This window comes from Patagioenas fasciata, chromosome 17 (assembly GCF_037038585.1).
Source record: "Patagioenas fasciata isolate bPatFas1 chromosome 17, bPatFas1.hap1, whole genome shotgun sequence".
NCBI classification, from domain to species: Eukaryota; Metazoa; Chordata; class Aves; order Columbiformes; family Columbidae; genus Patagioenas; species Patagioenas fasciata.
In genome coordinates, this window is record NC_092536.1 from 2899530 (window position 1) to 2926711 (window position 27182).

General features: G+C 42.8%; 1 protein-coding gene across 3 annotated transcripts in view; it reads right to left on the bottom strand.

Moving 5' to 3' along the window:
* Positions 1-27182, bottom strand: part of TMEM132B (transmembrane protein 132B) — a 215214-nt gene that overhangs the window by 67400 nt on the left and 120632 nt on the right. The window lies entirely within an intron of this gene.

The following is a 27182-nucleotide window of genomic DNA, read 5'->3' on the forward strand; positions in this document are numbered from 1 at the left end:
TTAAAGTTTAAAGGTAAAGAAACGGATGTAAATTCATAGCATTAAGAAGTCTACTTAAAAATTACTTCTGCTTTTGTTAACAAGAAGACGTCGTGCTCTCCTCTGGTCCAGTACTATGTACTAACCCTCAGGTTAGAAAGACAGATCTTTGTGTTACACAGAAGAAAGAGACACCAAGTTTTCCATTGAAGAGACAACAACATTATCAATACTACTGAAGTTCCAGAGCATGTTCTCATAAACCAGGGTAAAATCTGAATTTACAGCATGTTAGGTCACGCTGTAATGACTCAAACGTGCTCTTACTGTGAGAACGAAACGGTTTGTTCCCGACCGAGGGCTGTGTCCTGTCCACGTGTCCCTCGATGACCACCCGAGTTTCACCCTCTAGCCTGTCCCATGGCACATTATTCGTGTGCCCTGACCCTGAAGCAGCGACCCCAAGCCCGGTGTGCATAGGAAGTTTCCTCCTGCAGCTACAAACAGGAAAGCCTTCAACCATCCTTTGCCTCTCCCCAGCTGCGCAGAGGCAGAATCTGCTCTTGCCATATGGTTTTGAAGGCGCATTGTAAAGGGAAAAAATCTGAACAGGAATTATTGATTTTCATGTTTTCTTTCTGACAACAAACACCACGAACAGATGCTTCAGTGCCTGAAGGATAAATATTTTCCATGCTGAGAGAAGATAATATCCACCTCCAGGCAAAACCAGAAGCTATTAAGGCACCTTTTGGGTGGTCAGCTAGACAATCAGTAAAAATCTTTGAAGACAAATATTATTACACAATGCTAGGGATGTAATTAAACCATTTCTGTTAAAAACATAACCACTGTGAGCACCAGTGATGGAGCACTCAACTTCATAGGGGTTTATTTTGCTTTAGCTTCACCAATCCATTCCACATGTCTCACTGACGGGCACTTCTTTGAGCTCGGTCCATCATGCTTTCAATTATTCCTTTCCTGTTTTTCTTTATACACATCCAAAAAATAACCATAATAGTGGGTTTATACTTTTAAGACAGACTGGGACTCAGACCTCCCTTCCCTTGCCTGTATAGGAAGCTGAAATAATTGTCAGGGAGTAAAATGACTGCTGTGCCTGTAAATATGCAGAGACCTTCACTGCATCCTTAGCACGGCTGTGTAGCTATAAAAGACATAAGTTTCATTTAAAGGCAGACATGGTTATGCACTGCTGGGTTAGAAATGAGTCTGTGCATCTAGAAAAGAGCAGCAACTCACATAGATAAACCTTGCTCAGGTCTAACTAATATTAACACACGAACTAAAGCAAAGCTGACTTCCCAGGTCTCCCAGGACGTCCTAGGTCCTGGTTCCAAGGAGAATCCTTATCATCACCTGGAAAAACAACGTAGCTTGTCATATATTTTCTGCTTTGTCTCAGAAGCAAATCACGTAGCATGACATATCAATATCGATTAAAGAAGGCTTCACTTCTTCTCACTTGGACTTCTGGTGAAAGAGATGGACTTGTTACGTCAACCATCTTTCACTTCCAGAGTTTCTCCACTGATTGTATAGGTTCAGAAAACCAGTACACGACTTTCCGGACTCTTTATTCACCAGCAGTTTTCCAGTTACCTTCAGAACTGCAGGTCAGTGAATCTTCTCTAAAATTATAGTCTCCTTTCTTTGCCAAGTGCTACAGTATCCAGGACACAGAGTACACCAGGGACTGATCCAACCTCTCTGTTCTAAGTCTCTTCCCAGGTTACAACTATAATGAACCCACGACAAAACCCAAAAGCTGAATTTCTTTCTTGCTCAGACCAGTGCCTTCCTACTGGCCTCTGCATCTGTTATCCTACAAGGGCTTCTTTCCTAGCGGAACGATTGGTACTATATTCATAATTCTTGCCATTTATTAACCATCCTCTATCACACTGTGCGGCAGACCACTGCCTTTTCCCACTGAAATTGATGGAGATCGCTAAAGTAAAACCAGAGATAAATTAAACCATAATCACGACCTTAAAGGTTAGCGTTTACTTATGCCAGCTCCATTAGCTGATCAATCCGCACCGCAACACCTGTGTGGAAATCTCTCTCCTGGCTCTGCAGCATCACACTCCAACCCTTTTAAAAGGGCCGTTCCAGCCTGCCAAGGCAAACCAGCAGCTTTTAGCGTGATTTGCAGCCGGTGACCAGCGTGCTGCTCTTTGCAGTCACTGTCGATCCACAACCGCCTGGTGAAGACAAAACGCTTCCAGTGGGAAAATCCCCTACCAGAGACGACGACTGTAACTAACGCTGTCATCAGCCGTTCAATCCCGCTAAACCAAACTTCAGCCTGTAAAGATTTTTCAGCTTTTTCTTGAAACTTGTTCAATTTTTCTCTTAAATAAGTTCGCATGATTGGGAAGAGCCTAATGGAATCCAAGGACTATACATCACTTCTTTCCCCATCTTTCCTCTCTTTTCAGTCTATTGTCCAGTGAAGCCTTTTCCGGGTTTAGAAGGATTTTGCCAAACCCCAGTTTGGAGGAGCAATAGAAAATAAAAAGTCAAAATTACTTTTAGAAAAAAAGATTATTTCCTGCAAGCACAAGGAAAAGACCTTATAATTTTAGGCAGCTGGCATGCTTGCTAATAAGTCCATTTCTATGGAAATGAGTTCATAACTATTAATTTTGCCTGCTCCTGATCTATTCTTGATGAGCCTTTCAAATTTAGAAAAGCGCTTCATGATTCTCTCAATTTGGTAATTACTGACTCCCTTTGATGAATCCAGCCCAGTGTTTCAGACAGGAGACGTTCATTACACAGTTTTCTTTCTGGGAGGGAAGAGAAAGAGAAGCCATGGCCTTGGATTTCTTCCCCCTTGCAAACTCCAGTCAGCGGGTCCTCTTCTTCAAGCAGTCCTTTATAATCCCATAGCAGTATTTTCACAGCACTGCCTCTGCCAGGTGACAGAAGAACCCCCAAAATCGTGAGATTTCTGCATTCAGATGCTTTGTAAAGATGCCGACTGCTGCCGGAGGGCTGTCTGTCATGTTACCTTGTTACAGCCATTCTGATTGATTTTCTTCCTGAAGCTGCTTGTATGCAAACAGTAGGAAATATATATATATATATATATATTTTTTTTTTTTTTAAATCCAATATCAGGTTTTGTTTCCCTACATTTATTCCCGTATTAAGCATTTATATGGAACTGCATAGGCTTTTTTTCACAAAATAATGGATTACTTTGAAGGTCCACCATAGATCTAATGTTCAAGGTTTCAGTACCTTCTACAAAATGACCTGGCATTGAAATACTACTGAATTCCATTATCCCTAATTTTTGCCTAAACAAAACATGGCATTATTGAATTAATTACTGGAATGATACGCGGTGATTGATGTTACGATGGCAGTGACAGTCTAAATAGTAGTTACCTTAAGTAAACAAACGCCTATTATTAGCTATTAAGATTGATTTATACAACCGAGGAGCCTGCCCTGTGTGTTTGTAGGGAGAAGGAGATATGTGGAGTGTCACAGTGACGGATGAGGGCGCAGGACACTTTGCAATGCACATGGCTGGATGTGCCACCGGGCACCGAGACTCCCCTGGCTCCCACTGCCGGTTCTCCAACCCTTCAGCTGATAAAAGTCAGGCCCTTCTATTAGTGCAGTGGCTATTACAGGAAATCCTGAGGTTCATTCATTCATAAAATAATGTTTTCAGTAAATGGCATCTGTTTATGAGGCCCACAGCGGGGTAAACAAATGGAGCAGGCACTAGGTAATTGAAAATAATAAAATGTCTGGTATCATGTTGCTTGAGAATTTTTTCAAGGTTAATAACGGTCAATTCTTACTCTCCCTGACAAATTGTCACCAAATTCAATGCGAACAGGATTATATAAGCAAGGTGCATTGGTTTATAAAATATTTCAGTAATACAGGTCTCACCCCTTTGATCTCAAGAGGATTAATTTCATAAGCACGGTTTACTGAAGAGCAAACACTTACAAGAGGAGGCTTTTCAACGACGGATTGGAAATGCTCAAGACCTTAATTTCCTGCTGCAGTCAAATGAAGCAGCAGACGGCCAGGACCTCTGGGGGAAAAGATCCAGATTAGAGGTCCTGACCTTCTCCCCCCCAAGGAAATTAAGATCCCAGCAGCCCAAGATGAAGGAAATGAGAGCAAACACCTACTAATGGAGCAGTGTCCAGGTTCTGAACGACGAAGGTTTGCATTCTGTGAGCATGCAGAGCGCTGCCCTCCTGAACACAGGCACCGGGTAATGGGAACAGGCGGTCGCTGACGCCTTTGAACCCAGGAGATCTTCTAGCGGCTCCAGCATCCTCAACCTCACATCCTACCTGAGAACAACTTACGGGGTGAAACGGCTACACCTTGTGTTACATATGGAGTATGACTTGGTGATGCTAATGGATATTAAAACCTGCTAGCCTAACCCCTTTTCTCCCAGCATTTATCCTTGTTGTTAGGCTGTACCGACACAACGCTTGGAAGCAGCCTCCTCACACTGCTCCTCCAAGGATGGACAGAGGGGGACGGGACAGTTGGGCTGCAAGGCAGGAATGAACGCTTGGAAAAACCCTGCTCACTGTTCCTCCAGGGCACAGCGGTGCAGGGAGAAGTTCTCAACACTGAGCAAACCAGGGTGGATGGCAGGTTGCAAGGAAATCAGCAGGGACGGAAAGAGTTTGCTTGGTCTCCTCTCGTGATGCATTTCAAAATCACGATTTACAGTGTGCTCTGTTGTCTAACAGAGAACTTGCTCTGTTGTCCAGACGTACACCAACGAGCGGCTTTTTCAAAGCATTTCTTGGTGCCTGATCCTGTTGTTCTTTCACTGCCATAAAAATTCATGCATGGGCAATGTAAATGGCTACAGAGGATAAAACCAAGCTGCTAAATCTGTTAAGAACGTACGGATCGACACAGCAGTTTTTAATAATCCAGTAAAGGCCATAAAAACAAGAAGAAAATATTTTTGTTCAAAACACAGCACGAGGACCAGATATTACTCAACTTCTTTTGCTTAGCCAACATTTTCCCACAACTGAAAACAATAAATCTAGATAATGAGCGAACCTTTTAAGCTCTTCAGCTTCTTCCACTGCCAATTCACAACCGCGCTGCTCACTAACAATTTGCAATAACTTCCACTTTATTTGATTTTATCAACACCATCATGACAACCCTAGAGACAACTGAGACAATTGCTTCAATTATTTTTATTTGCTGCCTCTCTTGTGACAGTGTACAGAAATTCTGCTGGTAAAAGAGCCTTTCGATACTATTTTAGTTAGCCTGTAACAAAACAGGACGTTTAGGACCAAATTCGGTATGGGTGTAATTGGTGCACTCCACTGGTAACGTGTTGTTGGGCACGGGGACTCTATTTACTCCTTTGTCATGACCCTCCCCTTCTGAAACAGCAGGCAGTCTTTTGGGGTTTAAAAGACCATTTTGACTGCACTGGAATATTTTCCTGACTACTATTTAGAACCTTTGTATTGCTGTGCTGTTTATTTCTTAAAATAAAGCTCCTCTGCCAGGAGAAAGTATCTTGCTGGGGAATATAACAAACACATTCAGTAAGAAATTAGGGCCAGGGTTTAGCTGGTGTTGGATGCAAATATAGAGGGAGCTATTGTTGTTTAAAAAATAAGAATGATTTTATGATGAAAGATTTATGCTGAATCCTAACCAGTTAATAAATATCAACAGCGCAAATGGTGCTTATAATTTAACTATCCAGAAATTCTTACATATTTACATACCGTAACCACGCGGTGTATTTTCAACATTGCTGTGCAAGCAGCTGAAATGTATTCTAAAGAGAGATGGATTTCTAAAGAACCAATGACTAAAAATTCAAGATAATAGATTCAGTGATATAAGAACTTGTTTGCAATGCAGGAGCTTGCAGACAAAGACCCTCCACAGGCTTTAACAGAACAAGAATACAACTCTGGGAGGCACTTTGTACCATGGCCTGTGCTGCAGCTCAGTAACCCAAGGCTTGGGGAACTGCAGCCAAGCTGCTCGTGAAGTCCACGCAGCAAACATTTCACTTGACCTCAAAGAAAACAGAGTGGGTGGTCAGGGCCATCCAGACACTCCGTGGTAGAGACAAGGAACATACCCTGTAAGTTCCCTGCTGGAAATCCATGGTGACACAGTGCGATGCGATGGGACAGACTCGGGTCTGTCTATGACACCACCACAGAACAGCCAAGAAAAGCAGATTCCTACAGGTAATTAAGCAGAAGAAAAAGGCCACTCTTCAATTCGGCTCCTCCACTATCCCTGCAGTAGATTATGTGCTGCCAGCTCAGGGCAGCTGAAGATGCTTCATTCACTAAATACGAAATGGAAGAGGTGCAGCAGTTGAATTTACCTCTACACTCTTCCAAATTTACTGTGGGTCTCAGGAAGGGTGACTCTGCCTGCAGGTCCTGAACTCACACGATTATGTAAGGTTCCTGAATTTTATATTTACAAGTGCGCAGCTTCCTCATCCTCCTACGTAGAGATAAGAGCTTGGGAAGGTGACCGCGATGCACCGTAATGGCTCAAACCACATTTCCAAACATGTTTCCTTGGTATTTTGAATACCTTATGATTTTTATACGGCTGACATCAGCATTAAGTGATCAGACTCTTTTGTATACAGCAAGTGCATCAGCAAAGAAAAACACGTCTAGACCTAGGAGAGAGTTACCAGTGAGCCGGTGGCTGTTTTGACTTCAGAATTACAACCGAGGCCAACAGCTGGGTCTCCCTGGGGACAAAAACCAACCCCAGGGAACCTAAAGATGGAAACGCCCCATGCACTGAATTTATGAATGAAAGGAAAGGGAGGACAAGCTGCAGACTGCGACACGAATGCACCCAATGTGCTGGAGGACACATGAAAACAGTGACAAATGCTGCTCTCCTCTTGAGGATGTAAAAAGCCTAACTCAACACCTCTTGAACTGAATCCTTCGCTTAATGGGCAGACGGTGTAAGCAAATAAATAACAGAACATCAAACAGCTCACAAGGACAAGGGGAAATTAAAAACCAGTGGGTTTTTTTGTTTCCATAGCTTGCTAAGGGTGCACAGAACCCATGGGTGTGCTGTAGAAGCTGCTCTGATGCCACCTGCATGAAATAATTAAAGAAGAAATCAAAACAGGAACATGGGCAAGAATTATTTTCTTCCTCCTACATTCTCTTCATATTTAAATAAGATTAAGCACCTAATGAATTAGACCAAGCTTTCTTTGGATCTAATGTACTCTTAGATGGAGAGGTAATGTGCAGGGTGTCCTGTGGGTAATTCACACTTTGGGGAAGAGCTAAATGGCCACATCTGGAGGAAGGGGAGGCAGGGATCAGTGTAGCCATTAACATGAACACAAATTGGACTCCTCTCCCCACTTCCCTGAGAGACACACAGCGCACATCAAATTGCTTTATTTACAGGTTGATCATTAGGGTGGGGTTTTTTTTTAAGCTAAGCTTTTCCTCTCACCATTGATACCCACTGACCAGACAGGAAAACTGTGAAACTGGCATGTAAACAGCAGTTTCCCCTATTTTAATTAATAAACAAGATGAGTTCATCCAGCTGAGCAAACACAGGGAGGAGCAGGAGCTGCATTCAGCATATGAACGAGAAGAGCCATCTGCAGTCATTTACGTACTTCTACCCTTTGCTAGTTGAGATCAGCTTAAAGTTCTGATTTTCACAACAAAACTAGAAGCAAGAGAGAAACAAGTAGTGATAATGTAAGGCCCTCCATTAAAAGCCTATTTTCATGCTAAAAATGAATCTGAAGAATGCAAAGATAATTCCAAATCACAAAAAGCAGAGGGGCGGATTTCATATTTCTCTTTTCAAAAATCATTCTCCAATTACTTTATAATGGGCATGAAAGTAAGGTCAACACAAATGTCACCACGTAATGTCTCCAGGTCACCTTTTCAAAGGGTAATCACTGCTTCGTCACACTTGCAAGACAATGATTTCCCAACACATGATGGATTCCAATGCAGTGACAGCTAATCGGGGGCTGCTGGGATATTGCTCGGAGCTAAGGTCATACCATGAATAAATGAGTTCAGACTCAAGTGAGTAATAAGTGAGGTTAATTCATTTAGGTCCTGAAAAGGAATAATTAGAAATGGGCAGGGGAGAGGGGGTGTTCCAGCCCCTTGGCAGGGGGGTGGACAAGATGGCCTTTAGGGTCCCTTCCAACCCAAACTGTTGTATAACAGTCACACAATTTGGGGATCGTTTTGCCTTTTTTCATTTTCGTCGCTACAATTAAAAACATCACCGAAGCAAAAACACCAGCTCTCATGTGGAACCAAGAGTCAGGTTAAAGGATTTCTAGAACAAGAAGGCAGGGTCCTGCAAGCACTGCGAATCGCGCTAAGCTACATAAAATACCCCTAACATTAAAGGGTGAACATAAAGCAGAATTTACAAACCCATCCTCCTTCTATTCCTCTCTTTCCAGGATTTCATAATCCCCTCCCTCCTCCTTTCCTCCCCATGCAAGGACATTGCATGGAAAATTGTTTAGCTGAAATCCTTACATTTTGTCAAGTCCTGGCTTTCTTTGAGACAGCGGTATTTACACCCATTGCTGCTGGGCAGTCATGCTGGGAGCAATTAGCTTTCATGCTTCCTCAATATCCCCTTTCAAAAACTTTGAGATCTCTCCTTGCCATTGATTTAAATGTAGAGAAGCACAGAAGAAAAAGAAAATAATTAATCCATATGCTGAGCTCCTTTAGTCTAATTAAAATTATTAGAATGCAGCAAGTTTAGCCCTCCAGAACCAACCACTTTCACAGACACATCCTCAGCCCATCGCTGAAAATGCTCCAGCACTGCTGGGTCCAGGAAGGGTTCGACCAGCCCCATCAACGGGTTGCATTGAGCGTCTCTATGGTCCAGGAAGGGTTCAACCAGCCCCATCAACAGGTCGTATTTCAGCATCTCTGTGGTCCAGGAAGGGTTCGACCAGCCCAATCAACGAGTTGCATTGAGCATCTCTGTTGAGTTTAACAACAGTTTCAAGTATGTCCTTTATATTTTTTCTAAGAGAAAATCTGTCACTGCTGGACTACTATAAAGGAGAAAGAAAAAAGAAATCAAAAGAAAAACATGGTATAAGACAGTAGCTAAATGTATACTGATTGCAGTAATTGCATCCATTCCTCTGTGGGAAAGTCTTGTATTGTATTTCTAATATGTGCTGATAAGTGCATTCACAACATGATTAACTGCCTCCAGACAAGAATGGCTATTATGTTTAACAGACTGATTAGCAAGTGACAGAGCTGCAAACTGTACTCCGAGTAAATTGGCTGCTTTTAAATTACAGCAGCTTTTTTATGGTTCCATTTTTAAAATGCAATGGTTTGTTACACATATGCAACGTAATTCCTTTCTGACAATAAGTAATAGAGGATACTGAGCTTTTAACTTTTTATCTTCAAATCTCAATTAAAGCATTGTTCATTTTCTTTTTTAATTACAGTGAAATCTGCACCATCCGTGGCACTCATTAGGCAGCACCCAGTCTTCAACGTTCCTCAAAAATTACCCCTAAACACAGACAGTGATTCCAGTCCATCTCTTTACAAGTCCTGCCTTATTTAAGCCACCATTTTTGCTGGTTCTGTAAGCAGGCAACTAAGACAGGATTTGTTACATTCCATTGATTCCATCTTCTTAGTGCTGTGGGCGCCTTTCTCATGGGCTTTCACAGAAGCCCCGGTGGCCTCAGAGCAAGGCCAAGGGAAGAAGTGCCAGGTCTGTGCCGCCAACAGCCCCATCCCCATCACAGAGAGATCATAGAACCAATGAACCATAGAGCAGTTTGGGTTGGAAGATCCCAAACCCGACCTCCTTCAGGCTCACCATAGCACACAGTTCACCACTGCTACAGCCAGGACTGTTGAAATGAAATGAGCTCCTCATTACCTCCCTTTATTTTATAACAACAAATGGGAGGGTTTAGGCACGCAGCTCCTTGCATTGCTTCTGAAAACCCTGCCATCAAATGTGTGGTTCTGGTTTGGTTGATTGTTCTTATTTTTATGCCTGTAGCACAGGAGAGCACCAGTTTTGGATCTGAGTCCTCTGTGTGTTTCATACAAACACCATGATGAAGACAGTCCTGACCCCAGAGAGCTTGAAAAGAGATGCAACAATCTGCACCGATTTACATTCATACAGAAAGCACAAATGCTTTAAGTACAAATTTATCTAGAGACTTTCAAGCTCAATGACATCATGTACTTCAAAGCATCTTATTTATAACATAAAGCTTAGTATAACTTGTAAGGAGATAGAATAAATCAATTTGCTCTATCACAGAACTTCATCAGATACAATACAGATGGTTCTGCTACCATGGTTAAAAATAACCTACCCATTTTTAAATCAGCTCAAGGCATTTATCAAATTAGGAAACTGGTAGAGGAGGATGCTGTCTAGCTTGTATACAGTAATGGAAATATCTACCTAATGCTTTTATTAATCTTATCTCATGTGTTTATGGTTTTATTCTGGACATTCAGCTGAACCAGGGGAATTCAGTTTCCCAAATCATTTCTCTCTGCTAAATAGCTGGACAGAACAACTTGAAGTTGTTTATTGAATATAGATAAGAGGTGTGGTGGGGGGCGGGAAATCCAAAGGGCAACCTGATTGTAGAACAGAACATAAACCATTTGAGCAACAAAACCAACATAAAGCAAACCTGGCGTCCTGGCTGAGCAATCCTACACTTCATGCTGGATAAAAGAGGATGATGGAAATTAAGAGACCCTGAGAGGTAAACCCTATAGTAAATGGATCATCGTGGAGATTGCAGCTCAGATGTGGCCCTGTAGATCCTGGCAGCCTCTCGCACAGTGCTCAGCCAGTCGGCTTGTGTTTCCCAGCTAATCCGCAGCGGGCAGGCAGAGCACGGAACAGCCCAGAGCCCTGCAAATAATGCTGTCTGAAGAAAGAAACTCATTTGTTTCTCAGCTTTCATCGCTCTTGTTCGCACATTCCACCCACAGAGGGAAAATTAGGTGTTGATGTTCGCTTGGGATTTATTTACTGAGGGATTTACTGCAAGGTTTTTGGGGGAGCTCCATCCACCAGGAGGAAAACCGTGGTGTCCTGGTGCCTCTGGGGACAGGGGACAGAAAACCACACCAACAGCTCAGAACGTGGATGCCCAGGCAGGCGGGATCGTTCTCTACGCTGGAAGGAAATTCCAGATCCTGTGTAACCCCTGCAAAGCAAGGATGGAGAGAGAGCTCATGCTGAGACCACTTCTATAGGGTTTTTTTAAGCAGGTATAATAAGCTCCTAGGTCAGCCAGAGTTTGGACATCCACCGCCTACGATTTCTCTTCATAATGAGCTCCCTAAAGAAGACCAAAAAGCCTTTGTAACTCAAATAAAGCCAGATTTCACCACAATAAAACCTTGAATATGTTACTTATTAAAGAGGGAAAACTCAAAGCAACTCGATCAAACAGAAGAGAAGCAAAAAGGCTCATACCCAGCTGTCCCCCCAGACAACGGTGGCACTGCAGGCAGGTCCCACTTGCTCCCAGCCAACCCAGAGCCGCAGCAGCTCCTGCCCCACGGCCGGGGGCCCCACCAGCACCCGTGACTGCAAGGAGATCCATCACGCAAATGTCGAGCAAATAACCCAGCAGGTCACAGCGTTTCTTCGGAGGTCTGCGAGCAGCCAAGATGTGACAATACTCTAATTAAAATAGCAGGCTGCAAAATGGATCCAAAAGGCTTTCCTTCCCACCCAGCCCTGCGCAGATACCAGGCAACGAAGCCACCATCAAGTTGCACTGGGAGTTGTTTCCATAAAGAAAACACAGATAATGAGGCATCCCTAAAAACTCTGCTCTTTTTTTTTTGCTTTTAATTTAAAACTGAGAGGACCATGCGAATAAAGTGGATGGTGGCTGAGGCAAAAGGACAGATGGTTCTCCTCCCAGAGCGGTGCACAAAACAAGGCTTATTACAAGCCTTTTATTTTACTTAGGACTTTTTTATTTACTCTTCTTTCTCTCTTTACTCATCTATTCATCTACACATTGGAGGACTGAAAATTCAGGTTCTTGTTCTTCCGATTCATATTCAAATCCAAACCCATACAAGCACACAGCACAGCTTTCAGCACTAAAGTTTCAAGAGTTTTGTTGTGGATTTTGGGGGGCTTTTTTTCTTCTTTTTTTAAAGGGTATAACAAGCCAATTACAGAGGCTGAATCAGTACCTTTAGATGAATACACAGGAAATGAAAGGAACATGGCAACGGTGACACATCTTCCAGCCTGAATCCCTGCAACATGCCGTAAATGCTATTATTTTATGTATAATGAGTAGCTTGTAATGTGTTTATCTCATCAAGAAAACCACTTTTCCCCTCACTTTTGCATTCCCTGGGTGCTTAATGAAGTGGTTTTGATGAAGGTAAAATGCATAAACAGTCTCTTCAGAGTGATTCCTGTGCTTTGGTCATGGTCTCCACAGATGCACTCATGTCCTTGGCTGCCAAGAATAAACAACCAAGGGCACCTGCTTCAAAGGCCTGTGGGTCCAGGACCTGCTCCATATAGCAGAGTAGTCAGATAAGGCCTGACGCTATTCTCATTCTTGAAGACGTGCACGTTATTTCCTTTATAGTGAGTCCCCATTCAGTGATATCCTCTGAGAACCCACTTGTACAACAAAGTGGGTCTGAGCCGTCCCCACCTCTGGAAACATTGGGCCAGGGATGGAAGAGCCGGTGCTGCCGTACAGAGAACATCGGCCTCTCTGCAGGGACTCCTGGCCAGAAACCCCAATGCCAGGGCTCTCTGCCCCTCCAGCTGAGGTACCAGCTACAACTAAAAGACTCTTGGAGACTTTAAGTTGACCCAGAGAGTCAATGAGAAAGGTTTTTCCATTTGGAATTATTGACCCAGAAGAGAAAACAGGAACGAAATACAGCGATGTCCTGCTGGGATCAAGCTTTTTAATCGTTTTGTTGAACAGATTTCAACTGAAACATTCGAAACCAGTCCAACAAAATGAAATACTCCAATTCAGAGCAAATTAACCCGAAACAAGGCGTTGCATTAATAGTTTGCTGGCCGAACACGGAACACCTGCATAGAAGCTGGGAGATCCTGGATTTCCTCTTAGGAAACTGTTCTAAAAACCAAACAGCTGAGCAGTTCTACTTGTCCCACAGAAATTGAGAATGGAAGGGAATCACGTCCCCCAGAGCACAGAAAAGCGTCCAGGGAGACACAGCGTACTCAATCACATCAGACAGGGGAACTAATGGCAACGATTCTGCAAAGAATACTACAGACCTATAGATATGAGAGTCAGCCAGGAGGGCTATTGTCTTCTGATGTATAAGAAGTTGTCCTTGATCCACCTGGATCACTGGAACACCTGAGCAATTGCTACCAACTGAACCGTCAGTGCTATAATGAGAAGCATAATGATCCTTTTTCTCTTCCATATAACATATTTACTTCCCGCACCTTTACTTCTGCTCTTTAACCCTGTTTAAAAAAATATGCTTTGTAATTAAAAAAGAAAAAAAAAAACAACAAAAAAAAAGGTATTTAAAGCTGATAGTCATTACAATCACCATAATAAATTTATGGGAAAGATATTTAACTATTACCATGGCAATCTGTAAACTGCTTTGTTATAATTAAAAGGGTAATTACCTTTTACTATTTTAACAAACTCATGAATTGAAAATTTAGGACAGCTTTGCCAGAGTAAATTTATTTGCATACATTATAAATAACACGCTCCCGTGGTATTTTCTCCTTAACTCATCATGTCTTCCATACATATCTTTATACTACATTACATAATAGTAATCTTCATTCAGGGGACAACAGTGCATATATGCTTTTACTCAGCTAGATGCATGCAAATTTGTTCAGAGACAGAAAAACCCATGTAGGGCAAATAAGTCTCCAGGCCAAAAATACAGGTGCAGCAGCACACTTTGCAGGTACCCATACTTCAGTTGTTACAGTGAAGAAAACCGAAATCAATTCAAAAGTCTTCTCGTTTGTTTTAAGCGACTGCCTATGCTTTAAAAATCAAACGTTTTTGGGTGTGTTTCAGTTTAATTGCAATTTAATTGGGACCTAAAAAAATTGAAACTTTAGCCTATTTTGGGCGTTCACTCCTTCAAAATCAATTTATCATCACTTCACGTGCGCTTATTGCTATTTTTAATAATGGCTTTGGAATTGTCACCAGCAAACCAAGGAGCAGCTGTGACACAGGGCTGGGAGGAAACCGCTGCCCCAGTAGAGTGGACGCGGATGAGCAAAACAGGAGAGCCTGCACACACCAAGGAAGAGCTGATAGAACCTCCCCAGGGCTCCTCCTGCCCACAGGAGGGGTTCTCACCACACCAGGCAACACATTCACAGGAATTCCATGTATCCTGGGTGTAAAAAGCTTTTCAAGAGGGTTTTATTCAGAGTCACAACAAGCAACAGCACTGGCTGTGAACTTACCTATCCAAAATGACCACTGCATGCAGCAGGAAAACTCACACTACCTCACTTGCACATAAATCTGCAGACTTAAGTAATTTGCAAAAGTTACTTAGCAAATAATTTCAAATGTTCAATAATGTGGTCAAATCACAAACAGCCTGTGAACAACTCAAAGCAAGGAGAAGTAAAACAAAGCTTTTGCTACAAGTTGTACGTCCAGCTCAAGAAATCAGGTTGAATAACTCACTGGTGTGCTTTGGTTTGTCACCTGTTACGGTACAGCACAGAGAAAAAAGTCTTTGCTGAAGAACAAATGTATCCTATTTAGATCCAGCCAGCAATGATTTTATATGGTTTGCAGACATAGGTCATGGATGACATGATCCCTGTTTCTTGAAATATATATCTCTATAAACAGTCTAATAAAGCAGGTACTGTCTGGAAAACTGCTGCTTTTTATTTTTTAATATAAAAAGTAGACACATGCTTGTTGCTTGGTTGAAATGAAGATGCTTCTGAGGACTGCGAACACAACTCCCAGGAGGTGCGGGGGCGGCAGAACCGAGCCTGTCCTGACTTGCTCAAAACCACCCAGGAACTGTGGCAGAGCAAGAGCAGAAACCACAGCGACCTTCACTTCAACCTTTCTTCAACAGGACCATAAAAACCTTAGGATGTCACCTCCTTACCATGCACACAATGAAATGGACTTTAAAAAAAAAAATCCACTGATTGGCTATTGCCAAATGGGTTTTAATTCTGTAAAGATGCCCCTTCCCCACCCACGTCAACTTTTATCATCTACAACATCCTCCGGTGAAGGAACTTCCACAGTTCTTTCTGAACCTGCCAGCTGCTGCTTTCCACTGATGTCACCGATTCTTTTTTGGAGACGGTAATTTCCCTATTCAGCTGATGCAATATTAATTCCTTCAGACCTGACTCATCTTCATGCCGTGGATATATTCCCTTTCCTGCAGAACAACACAGATGTTCCTAGCTGCTAATTTCTATCTTTTCTCTTAATTGAAATTACCTTCTGCATCCTTAGTTTTATAACTAAATGTCCCATATGTTGATGGTAATGTAGTTCGTAGAAATTTAGTTGAAGGAAGGAGGTAAATTTCTTTAATAAATGTTAGGAAGATATCCATTGAAATGATGGCACTTGGAAATTAAATGGTTAAAAATTATAATTTCTTCGAAATCTAGAAAGCACTCCAAAGTTGGTTCTTTCTGTGCCTACAAAAGTCATAGTATTGTGTTGGTTTTGACATGGGATCATTTCAGGCAGCCAACCTGACAATTTCAGCTAATTCAGATCATGCCATTGGACCTTGTGTAAGGATGGAGAACTAACGGCTCTTGGATCTACGGAAATGGAGCAGCTTTCACTTGACTTACTGAGACCCTTATCTATCAGCACGTGTGTGTTTGGGTCCACCAGCCACCCCACCAAACAGCCCGGCATGCAGCGATCCCGGTGGTGAGGACCTGGACCAATGCTGCCACCATCGCCTCCTGCAGAGAAACATCTTCTACCTGTGCAAAAGCTAAACTCCCTGCTTTTTGCATTTGCGAAGAAGAGACATCTGCGTACAAAGCAAGGCAAACAAGCAGTGTGCCTTCTAAAGAACTGAAGGATCCAAAAGGAAAGACATCTGTTGCTAAAATAAGGTAATATTAAAAGAAGCAGATATCTCCAGTCCCATTCTGCAACGGCAAAAAACCTGGAGTAAAAATGACTGCCAAATATTATGAAACCTATAACCGCAGTATGACTGAACAAGCCTTCAACCAAGCGTTACAAAAAAGGGATTCCGGTACTCAGCACAAGGTAATTTTAGAGAGAAGTGGATGTTCTGTTGTGATATAACATAAATGAATTAAACCTCTTTAACAGCTTCTTAACAATAATGTGTATTAAATGCTCAGAGAAATTTCTCCAGGCAGCAGTGATTAAATAAATGTGAAATGCTTTGGCATTAAAAGGGCATGATATTGTGTCAGGAAAGAAAGGTTTGACTTCCTTTTAACTTCAGCCTCAAAGCACCTGTGCTGAGCACAGCACCATGCCCAGGACAGGTTGGACTCAGCCCCAAGGAGCAGCCCAAAGCTCATCAACAGAGACCAAAGCGGTTGCTCCTTCGGGGATTGCACTATCAAGCCAGCACAGCTCCCAAGGCAGATTGATGTGCTGGGAAGAAAACCTGAGGCTCTCAGAGAAGAGCAAAATTCATTAATTCTTGGTATTGGTCGGTCGCTACTACACTGTTTTTGGTGAACGGAGATGGAATCATCTCTTCACCCAGAGCGAACGGCTGCCTGAGCCCCAGCCCAGCTGCAGCACTCGGGTGCGGGGATGAATCATGCACTCCAGTGTTTTAGCTGGGGAGGTCTATGTGTTAATGATTGATTTAACAATTATTTATGCACAAACAACCTCCCAAATTTTCCCTGCAGGAAGACAATACAGCAAACTAGCCACAAGCTTCCAATTGACTCAGTCCCCTGCATCCCATATCCATGTGAATGTGACGAGGCTGCACACCAAGGCATAGGCAACCAATCTGTGCCTTTGAGCCAGGCAAATACAAAGCAGCTGTCTGGATTTCTGCTGGGATGCAGAACATTGTCCCCCTGAGAAGTGTCACACCACGTGAACCTCACCCTGAGTGCAGCTCCCTTTCCAGAGCAATCCAGAGCACGCTGCGAGGAGCATCGCGGGAGGTTGGCAGCTATTCAGTCAAAGAAAGGCCTGTTTGCTGGGCTTATATTATTTAAACCTCACTACTGGTCTCACTTAGAGGTGAAACACTAAGCAAACACTGGGGATGTGAGTCTGGGCAACGCCAGAAAAATGTCTGCATGTGTTAAAAATGTATCTGCAAAACTACTGAGGAGCTGGTAATTGTAATGGGATCTTCAGTGGCTGAAGCGCCACTAACAAAGCAGTGATAGCTATGCCTCCTAATTCAAGCATTTCTCAGGACAGGAGGTGCATAAATGATGCAACTTACAGACAGAACCAAATTCAGATTTGGAGAATGATTCCACTCGGCCAAGTTTTGGTCACCCTTTCCAACAGCTCTTACTTTGAGCAGCAGCACTTCTTCACTTTGAGCAAGAACAAAACCCCAGGTTTTCTGCAAAGCTCTGAAAAGTTGGAGTTGTGATGACAGCAATTCAGCCCCTGCTGATATTGGGCAGTGGCAAGCAGTGATTTCCATTTTGCTAGCAGCCCCGCACCTTTCCGCTGCCCACTTGCCCGCTCTGTCTCCTGCTTGCGTTCTGCCTCACGCCACCTTCACAACAGCCTAAGCAGCAGGGACTAATTGTTTTGTTTCTACAGCACCTGCCATTTATAATTCCTCGGCCCTCCACGGGTTTGGAAAGACTCTCTGCTGTAAATACTAATTGCAATGATGCTGCATTTTTTTTTAACCGTCATATTTCTTTTTCCTTTGTAACTTCTTTTTCTGTTTTTTTATTTTTCTTTCCATGTTCTTCAATTTCATCTATTTCTTAGCTGTAATATGTTTTTAAGAAAAAATTCTGTATATTCTTTTAGATGAATTCAGAATAAAGAATAAATGTACAGGTAACACCAGCACAACCCCTCTATGGCAGCGCTTCCTTCCTGGATGCCTCCTCCATCCTTACAGGACCAAGCTTCCTCTCACATCTGCTGCCATTTGTCTCTGGTTTCAAATGAAACCCACACTTGAGGCTTTTCCCAGCAAAGCACAGAGCCGGGCTCTTTACAGATTCAACTCACTGCCCGAGTGCCAGGGAAATAAATACACGGTATTTCAGAGGCATGGGACATAAATTCTGGCTTGGTTTAGAACCCTGTGGGCAGTAAAGTGCTCTGCCCATTAAAACATAAATTATCATCTCAGTGTAGCTGATGAGAGGCTGGGACTAATAGGAAGTGGTACTAAATCAGAATTATAGGAACGCTCTTTCCAGTCGGACTGCGGGAATTTACTCTCCTCCTTAGTGTGCCTCGAGATTGCAGATGAAAATTAAGGCCAGCTTGTACGGGAGCTCAGAAGTAAACTGTTACTGTCCCCAAATACATCCCTATCAATAAAATACCTTCTCAAACCCATCAACGGTGATTGTAGAACACCTGTCACACCCAAACTGCCGAGTCTTTATGAAAAGAAGAAATTTAATCTCACAGTCATCCTCTGAAGTAGGTAGGAGCAGCACTAATAGTAATATTAGCTCTACCAGGAAATGGAGCCTGGCAACAAATATCAAAGCTGGGCTTTCAAAAAAACCCCACACAACACAGTGGCTATGAATTCCCTTTGAAAAATCCAAAGCAAAAACACAACTGTGCTGAGTCTCCTTGGCAAACATGGTCCCGTGAAGCACAAAACCAACCACCACCACCACACCAAACCACTACACCTCTGTGCTCTCTCAGAGATTCAGTCCCCATGTCCCCACACAGACAACCGCTTCTCTACGGCTGGGAGAGTGCAGCGCTTTTCCCCTTCATCATTAGGTCCCATCCAGAAGAAGATGAGGGTGAGGCACCGGCAGCATCTCTGCACCACCGTAAGGTTGATGACTGCAAAGCACAGTGGTTTGTACCCCTAGAAGACCCATCCTCATTGCTTCATCTATTCTTAAAGCTGAGAACTGAAATCAAGCTCTGCTGCCTCCCAATAGCAGCTTTCTGTGAGGAGTTTTAATGCAAAGCAAAATTTTACAGCTGTTTTTATAGCAAGGGCTATAGCATTGACAGAACTTACACTAATAGCACAATGCAGTATGGGGAGGGGACTTCGCCACAAACACGTCTGAGCTCCTGGCTTTACCGCGAGAACAGGAGTTATTAAGTCAACGTGTGAGATTTTTCTGAACGTTTATGTCAATTAGTTCCTATCAGGCATGACTTCAGTTCCTATCACGCCAGCTTTTTATCTCAGGGAAGGTCTGTTACCCTGATTGTAAAGATGGAGAACTGAGGCAAAATGCAATTATTTAGTGATGTACTCAGCATAGCACTAAGTCCACTACAGATCCAGCAATTTAATCCACATCATTTCAGCTTCTCTCTATAGTTTGAACCCAGAGTAATTCTTAACTCCTCTTCTGGGAATTAGGAAAAAGTAATCACGACAAGTTTAAAGCGCTTGGAGAGATCAAAACTGCCAGCTTATTTATGGTCTACAGATAAATCAATACATTCAGATAAAGTTTCTGTTTGCCAGTAATATTGTCTTTGACTCCTGAATTTACCCTTCTCTCCAGATGCTCGTTCCCTAAGCAATACTAACTCGCTTCTCTTATTTATGGTCCATCTACGCTATTCTTTGCTCTCCATCCCATGACAGGGCTAAAGGACGCTATTGAGACAGAGCTCCCATTAGGAAGAGCTGCAAGTGTCACAAAGAAAGATTGTGCTCCACTCCCATCTCTATAGTCTGTAGCGCATGCTTCTGGATGTATGTCCCTGGGCAATACTGAGAAAACAGCATTCTTGACACAGATACATACATATATATATAGTTTAAATGATGATTGAAAGCCAAAATAAATTGACCGTCAACGTTTAGGAATAGCCAATAGCTATGGGTTCACGGCACCCATAGCTGCTCTGAACGACTGGGGAGGAATCCTTTTAACTTTAGTTTTGGCTTCTTGCACTACATAACTAAAGTTACTGAAACTCTGCTGGAGGCCTATATGGAGCAGAATAGCCACAGGCTAAAGCAGATTACAATGGCTTCTTGTTTTTTCCCTCCCAGCACAGTGATGTCCTATTGTCCATTACAAGTAAAGTGGAAAATCAGTCCTGCATTGAAGCAGCAGGCATACAACACAACTGCAGTGTTTCCATGCCATCTCAACTAAACGGGAGTGGGATTGTTACACAAGTCCCAAGGTGCCCACTGATGTGAGATGCGGGTTTTATTTATTGGAGAAGACACTTGCATACGATGAGAAAAAGTTATTTGCTGGCCTTAAATCATCCACGCAGGAACAACTACAGAAAGCCTGCAAATATATCAAGAATGGATTTCGGACTGAATATGGAAAGATAGGACTGAATACACCAAAAGAACATGAGTGAGGATAGATTTAGCAACAGAGGTGAAGAAAGCAACTCGTTTCAGAATGGAAGTGCAATCTTGCCTCCAGTTCTCCTATGAGCACTGCACAAAGAGACTTCTCATTTTGGGAGCAGGTCCTGCACCAGCCAGAGCATCACACGGTCTCAGGGAATGGAATCCAGGACACTGGGGGTGGGATTTTCCGAGACCCTAAGAGCTACTGAAGGTCACTGGCTCCAAGCCAGTAAGGGTTTCCCATCCCAGGAATCCTCCCTTTTTAGCATGGTTTTTACATAGGGTTTGGGACATGGGTCTTACATTCTCCATTGCAGTGACCAAACCAAAACTAGCACCTTTTTGGCTTCATAATGTCCCAAAACAATAAGATTCTGAAGCCTTAATGTGTTTTCTGTTGTGTTGGAGCCAGCCCCACGCCGTGAACGGCCGTGTCCAACACGGGGTCGCGCCGGATTTCCCTCCTGCACTATGCGAATCACGCCAGCCCCAACCAAAATAGTAGGAATGGTGAGCACTATCAAATTCCAATGAGTACAAGCCATGCCTAGCCCAGATATGATTTCCTTGCCATTGATTCGTACTCAACCATTCATAAACTTCTATTGTAAAGAATGCATTTGGAATTTAAAGAAATTGTGAAAATCAGCAATATCCGATGATCATGCTCAGTGCGCACTCTGCATGAGAGAGAAACTGCCTCTGTTTGTTGTTGTGAAGTGGTAACCCATATGTTCCTCCCATTAGGAAGATATTTAATGTATGCCCTTGGCAAATAACAAACTACGGAGCAAACAGAACCATCACCCAAAGATGAGACACATTTCTGTTAAAGTTAAAAAAAAAAGAAGCAGCTATTTACAGTAAATTAAAAAGATATCTATCAAATCTCACTTATGGTAATATAGAACTATTCCTGAACTTCAATTATTAGGATGAACTGGTCTCCTGTGGCTTGTTCATTTCACGCAGCTAAAAAAAATTGTTAACAGTCTTCTAATTATATCAGTTTTCTGCGTAAAAAAAACCCGCTTGCATTTATTACTCTGTCTGGGGAAGCTATGGATCATCTTGCTATTCGCTTAATGCTTTTAATTTACATATCAGAAATACTAATAAGTGTGGTGTTATTAGATGATATTCATTTTCACTTCCAACCCAAGAAAATGGTCCATTTTGTTTAGCTGTCGCAATTCAATTAATTTATTTTCCTATGGCATGGTTTTTGATAAGGGCTTTTATCAGAAGTTTGACTGTATTAACTTAATAGGACATCTCTCATTAAAACAAAATGCAAAAAGAAAACATGTTTCATTAAAATCAAACAATGGCTTTGCCCCCCACCCAACCCCAGTTTGGTTTCATTAGCATATTTAATAGAGGAGATAATTGTGCCTTTCACTTGAACAAGAGCCACAATCTGAAGGTCTGAATTTGCTTAAATTCAATAGATTATTTCACTACCACACGATGAGCTGCAGTGCTGCATCCAGAGATGGCCCGAGCAGAAACCGCAAAGCAGCCAGACCGGGCACATTTTGGATTGGGTTGATATTGATTCTCTGTGGTGCTCACAGCACAGTACCCAAGACTCTGCTCTTGACTTCCTAGACTATCGACAATATACTCCAATGCTATCCATTAAAAGATATTCTTTAGTTCCCTGTCATCTAGAAGACGTAGAAGTGTCTGTTGGAAAAGGAACTGACTCACGGCCAAGAAAATCAACCTGTAAACACATTTACTGGGAGAGCTCGTTCTGGATTCCAGCAGAAGCAACCTCTGGTCATCTTTGGGATCACTGCTGGTTAAACCTCCAAAAATAAAAGGAAAACGCTAATAATTTTTCAAAAGACATCCGATTTCAACTCCCACTTCTAACCCGTTTCATCCAGGTAGGACCCAGCATTCCCAAGGTCCCCCATCCAAGGCCTCTGTGCCTTTGAAGTTCCCTCACCATTTCCCGACACTTGACAATGAAAAGAATACACTTGGGTTTTGGCTTGATGCTGAGGAAAAAGAACTTAAAGACCCTGAGGTTGATTCTGAGCCATGCAGAGATCCTTTCACATTGCCAAAATAGTGGAAAAGAGTCTAAGCGTAGGTGAAATTTGGTGGTGAAATTGCTTAAGAAGCCAGTAGTACACCCTGCTGGGAGGTAACAGACAGGCCAAGGAAATAAAGCGTGCAGTGATCAGTGTTGTATACACATCTCATCCATCATTGCCCGAATGGATCAAGAGAGTGATTTTCTCCTAGTAATACAGTGCCACTTAGGATCATTCTTTTGTTCTTCTGGCACCTACTCCATTATTCTTCTTCAGAAGTTTCTCAAGAAAGTTGAAAGTTTCGCCTAACCAGCTATATTGCTATATATCTCATATCCTCTTTAAACAGATTTCTGCTCACAGTTGAACAGACATTAGCTGCTGTAACAGCGCAGCAGCCCATATGCAAAGTTTGCTTGTTTGCACCATAGTGTCCTGTGCAGCAGCTCAAAGCCAAAATGCCCATATGGCCACGGGAAAACAAAGAAGGAAAGGAAAAAAAGAGGTAGAGTAAAATGTTGAATTGTTTCTGTTGGAAAGGAAGAGGGATTATCAATACAGAAAGTGGATTAACACCTTCAGTAGCATAAATTTTGGCATTCTGCTGTACAATACAGCAGCTGGAGATTAAACAAAGCACAACAATATATTCCAACTTGTTCTTCTTTCCTTTCCCAATCTAGACCCAACCTCCTACAAGGAGGAACCTCCGGGACCTGCTGGGATCACAGAGCGCGTATCGCAGATCTGAACAGCCCATATACATCTAATAAAGGCAAACCGGCACACCGAGTTCATAGCACTATTTATACAAGGCAAAATTTTTCATCAAACTGTTATCAAAGCGTACACTTCATGAGCTGCTCATAGATCTCGCATGGAAGAGCTAAATAAAGAGAGTTCTCCTCAGTGCCAAGATCAGTTTTAGGGGAGAATTCAGGTTTAAAGCCAAACCAGAACTAGGTTTGAATTTTTATCCAAACAGCTGGTAAGCTATATTCTCCAAATCCAGCCCAAAAGAACGAAAAAACCCTTTCAAAATCCACATCCACAGATCTCTGGGTACTTCTGCCTTTTAGGGCTGGCCCAGAACTAGCGTCTTTTTAAACTTCGAGAGTCCAAGCACCAGGTACACTTAAAGCAGAACCAAAACTGATTGTGTGGGTTTCAGAGCTGCGTTTGGGCAGGAGAGCAGCAGCAGCAGCCACACAACTGATTGCACAGAGGAAGCAATCTGCCAGCCCCTGCGGAGCGTACCCGGAGCATATGTTCAGTGCAGCATGCAAACATCTCTGATTGTACCAGGCAGCTCAACAATGCGCTGGCTACACGTCCCGAGCAGCGGGAAGCAGGAGATTGTGGCATCATCCTTCTCTAACTCTGCTGCCGCTGTCTGAGTTTATTATATTTATACGTTTTATGGACCATCACTTCAGCAACTCGGAACGTACAGCGTGCTGGTCGCAAGAACGGGGAATGCGTGGGGTGGACAGCGGGGTCCTGGCGACACACAGGCGGCCGTAGCTGTTTCTGCTGCAGGTTTCTATGGACTCGTCTGAATGGTATTTGCATTTTCAGCCCTGCTGTTGCTTGTATTGGCTCCTGAGCTGGGTCAGTTCCGATATCCTTCCCTCCCGCACAAGGTTTCCTTGTACGCAACCCTTGGCATTTCTTCGGGCAAATCTGACAGAAGCACCAGCACTCAATTTAGTGTTGTCTTACCTCGATGGCTCCTAGACTCGGCTCTCTGAAAATAGACTTGTGGACCTGTAAATGTTCCTAATATATACAACTGTGCAAAGAATTGATTTGTTTTTTAACGTGACTGAATCTGGAGAAGGAAAATACAGCATTTCTTCAGATTAGATGGACCAAAATTAAAAACTTGATATCACTCTAGAAGGTCAGAGTGTGCTCCTTTTGAAAACCGCAGCAGGAAAACAACCGTTCCCAACAAGGTTATTAAAAATTAAAAAATAACCCACACATCTATTTTTCCAAGGTCTAGAGAACATACGGATCAAATGTTTTTCCTTACTTTTAGCCTAAATGGTATAAATGTATAGCTAGTTTTGGTTGACACAAAAATACCATTTTTCAGTGAACAAATACGTTTTTGTCCAGTTTCACAGTTCACTACAGAAAATTGAGGATGGATACGACTGTTTCAACACAGAGCAAAAGAAAGGACGGTAATGAGACAAGAGGACCAGAGGATTTTCTTCCCTCCAGCTCCCAGTGTCCCCAGCAGCTCCCCAGTGCCCACTGCCCTCTCCATGCCAAACTCCACAACCACAATAGCAAGAACATAAAGAAGTTATTTTCTGCTGTTCACTTGCGTTTTGAAATGAAAATTAACTTCGTAACCTTTAACAATCAATAGTTTCAGATAATTGAAACAACACCAGAAATTTGGATGTACACAATGGGATTGCTCAAACCACAATTAGGTCAGGACATGGGGACTTAAAGCCACATTTCTGAGAAGAAAATGCCAACTTCCCTTGCATCTCTTATTGCCTTATTTTTACCCCAACAGCAAAAATTAGCACTAAACTGGTCTTTCATTTCCTTTTCCTCCTGAGAGGAAACACCACAGCTTTTCCTGGTGCATACAGCATTTCCCTTCCTACCACGGAGTCCATTTATTTTCTGAATCTTGGCAAGATGCTAACCTAGTCTGTATAACCACAGGCTACAGCCCTCCGACTGCCAGACATTAATACATCTGTTTTAGTCACTCATCCACCCCCAAAATTGACAGTTTGAAGAATTACCAGTTCCCAATACAAGAAACTTAACTAAGCCTGGACAGCTGTATCAGTGAACAACCCAGATTTCCATGTTAATATGACCTTGTTTGACACAAAGCTCGTCGGATATTTTATTACCTTGTCTGTGAAAAGCATTCGATTTCTAAAGAGGTATAAAGCAGGAAAAGGGCAGCACATTTTGCCTGCCTGTGAATTTAGCATGCAGAGTCGAGATGCCCAGCTTAGATCAGCATCCATAACTAAAAGGAAATGAACAGCCCGTCAGGTGTGAATTGAAGGCACTGACAGTAATCCCCTCTTCTCTTCCAAATGTTCCCAATTCCAGCTTAAAGTAACACCTATAAGAAAGGCAAATCAATTGTTCTTCTGAGAGGAAGTGAAAAGCCTGGCCCAAAACAAAGACATCGTCAAAATAAGCACAAGGGATAGTCTTCGGTCTTCAGTCCCCAGACCCTACATCTCTCAGGCAGCCAACGTGATGGGGAAACGCGGCTGCCCATCACTGCCCAGTCCTGCCAACTGGTGACCGCTCCTGCCAGCCCATCTCCTGCTCCATTCACACGCTCTTCATGAGTTGTATTGGCACAGCTTAAAGGTTGGAGGAGGGTATGAGAAAGAAAAAAACGGGGAACAACTATATAAAATGAGAAATATAAACACAACTCTATAAAATGAGGAACAGCACTGACCAGATGAATTAAAAAACCAAACACCCCCACAAAAATACAACCAACCAAGGTTCCTTCCTCTCATAACAAAGGAAACCATAGGAGATGTAATTGAACTTCAAAGCAACAATATTTGAGACTTCTTTGTATTTGTACACAGTTCAATCTTAATTTATTGTAGAGTTTATTTGAGGAGCTGGCTGGCCCAAGATACCACTTAGGTCTAGAATTTAGAGCAATTAAAGGGTAATGACTCATTTCTGGAGTTGGAAAGACTTTGCTCTCATTTCCACAAAGTGATCTGCTGAGGCTTCCTCAGCAAGCCCTGACCATGGCTCTGACCATGGCTCTGATTGTGGCTCTGACCATGGCTCCAGCCCCAGCCAGCTGGGTAAGAACGCTCTCCTGTGCGGTACCCACCACCAAAATTGCAGAGCAGCTTCTCAGGCAAAGATAAGGTTGAACTATTGGTCAAGTCTGCAACAACACAGGGAGGCTCCGGGCTCATGTGGAGTGTTTGATAATCATGAAAATAAAAGCTGGGATGAAGAGGGAAACTAAAGAAAACCAACACAACCATCTCCTTCCTAAAAAATAAATAGTATATGAAGGCAAACTGATGCAAGATAATCTAGAAGAAACTCTCCAGAGCAGACAAGACACAAGCAGAGCTTTTGGTGTGAGAGGCCTGAAGGTAAAAACAAAGACCTGCAAATTATTGTACAAAAGGAGGAGAGAGCACAAATACCTTCAACAATGATACGGTGACAGCAATATGAATGGCAGCGTGCCATCTTCCACCACAGGGAATAAAACTGACATCTCACATGGGACTTTCTTGGACTGTCAGTGGGATACCAGCACCTAACGTGTCTACAGCCTTGTCCTTCTGAGGGGAGAGGTCATCCTAGAGCAGGCGGGATAAACAAGTTAGGGAAAAGGCTGGAAAAGAGGAGAGATTGGGAACAGCAGAGAAAGGATCTATTTTCTGGGACACTACACAGCAACAGCTAATGCTATTCTTGTTCAGTTGAAGGAGCTGGGCCATTGACTTCAATAAAA